Here is a 2,485-nt window from a genome sequence, read left to right as displayed (position 1 = left end):
TGCACTAATACAATTGTAGTGGGGGACCTCAACACCCCACTGTCACAAATAGATCAACTCGACTAAAAATAAGTAATGAAATACTAGAACTCAATCGAACTCTTGAACAAATGAACTTAACAGATGTTTACAGAGTCTTCCACCCCACAAAATCAGAATACACATTCTTCTCAGCTGCACATGGGTCATTCTCAAAAATAGACCACATACTCACACATAGAACATGTTTAAGTAAGTGCAAAGGAATTGGAAGTTATCCCCTGTATATTATCAGACCATAGTGCAATAAAATTGGAGATCCATAGCAAAAGAAACTCAAAAAATTTCATAAACACGTGGAAATTGAACAACACACTTCTGAAGAACCAATGGGTCACAGAGGAAATTAAAGAAGAAATCAGACAGTTCCTTCAATTAAATGACAATGACAATACAACATATCGGAATCTATGGGACACAATGAAAGCAGTCTTATGAGGGAAATTCATAGCAGTGAATACGCATATTAGGAAAACAGAACGAGCCCAATTAAACAACCTGATGCTGAACCTCAAGCTTCTAGAAAAAGAAGAGCAGGACAACCTCAAAGCTCATACAAGGGAGGAAATTATAAAGATCAGAGGAGAAATCAATGCAATGGAGACTAAGAGAATGATACAAAAAATCAATGAAGCCAAGAGTTGGTTCTTTGAAAGAATCAACAAAATGGACAAACCTTTAGCCAAGCTTGTCAGAAAAAGGAAAGAAAAGGCCCAAATCCATGCAATTAGGAATGAAAAGGGTGAAACTACAACAGACCCAGCAGAAATACAGATGATCATCAATACCTACTTCCAGAACCTATACACCAATAAGATGGACAACACAGAAGAAATGGACAGATTCCGAGATACATATGAATTACCAAAGTTGAATGAAGAAGACCTAAAAATTCTGAACAACCCAATATTAACCAATGAAATTGAAAATGTAATTAAAAACTTATCAACTAAGAAAAGCCCGGGCCCTGATGGCTTCACTGCTGAATTCTACAAGACATTTAGAGAGGAACTGCTGCCACTACTGTTTAAACTCTTCAATGAAATTGAAAGGGAAGCAATACTCCCAAATTCATTCCTGGAAGCAAGCATCACCTTGATCCCCAAAGCAGAGAAAGACCCAACTGAAAAAGAGAACTATAGGCCAATCTCACTAATGAACACAGATGCAAAAATCCTTAATAAGATACTGGCAAACAGAACGCAGAAGATCATCAAGAAGATCATACACCCTGATCAAGTGGGATTCATCCCAGGGATGCAGGGATGGTTCAATATATGAAAATCAATTAATGTAATACACTATATCAATAGAGCCAAGGACAAAAACCATATGATTATCTCCATAGATGCAGAAAAAGCATTTGACAAAATCCAACATGCATTTATGATAAAAACCCTACAAAAAATTGGAATAGATGGTCTCTACCTCAAACTGATAGAAGCCATCTATGAAAAACCAACAGCCAATATCATACTAAATGGTCAAAAACTGAAATCCTTCACACTAAAATCAGGAACAAGACAAGGAGGTCCACTATCACCACTCTTGCTCAATATAGTTCTGGAAACATTAGCCATGGCAATTAGAAAAGAGAAAGAAATAAAAGGAATAAAGATAGGAAATGAAGAAGTCAAATTGTCATTATTTGCAGATGACATGATACTCTATATAGAAGACCCCAAGAACTCCACCAAAAGTCTTCTAGACTTAATAACCAAATTCAGTCAAGTAGCTGGTTACAAGGTCAACACACAGAAATCAATAGCTTTCCTCTACACCAATGACAGACTCACTGAGAGAGAAATAGGGCAAATAATTCCTTTCACAATAGCATCCAAAAAACTGAAATACCTAGGAATCATCCTAACGAAAGAAATCAAAGACCTCGTCTCTGAAAACTATGGCACTCTGAAAAGAGAGATTGAAGATGATATCAGAAAATGGACAGACATCCCCTGCTCCTGCTCAGGAAGGATTAATATAGTGAAAATGGCCATACTTCCAAAACTGCTATATAGATTTAATGCAATTCCAATTGAGATCCCAGCAGCATACTTCATAGACCTTGAGAAAAAAAATCCAAAAATTCATTTGGAGCAAGAAGAGACCCAGAATAGCAAAAGCAATTCTAGGTAACAGAGACATGGCAGGGGCTATCACAATCCCCAACCTGCAACTATACTACAAAGCTACTGTGATAAAAACAGCATGGTACTGGCAAAGAAACAGACTTGAGGACCAGTGGAACAGATTAGAAGATGCAGAAACAATGCCAGACACACTCAGCCATCTCATCTTCGACAAAGGAGCCAAACACCCTCACTGGAAGAAAGATAGCCTCTTTAATAAATGGTGCTGGAAAAATTGGGCTTCAACTTGCCAAAGATTAAAACTAGACCTGTATCTCTCACCGTGCACTAAACTAAAATCAAAATGGATTAAA

Source organism: Heterocephalus glaber, unplaced genomic scaffold (assembly GCF_053883595.1).
Source record: "Heterocephalus glaber isolate CG9 unplaced genomic scaffold, H.glaber_assembly_v1.0 deba00001442, whole genome shotgun sequence".
NCBI lineage: Eukaryota > Metazoa > Chordata > Mammalia > Rodentia > Bathyergidae > Heterocephalus > Heterocephalus glaber.
This window is presented reverse-complemented; position numbering follows the sequence as displayed.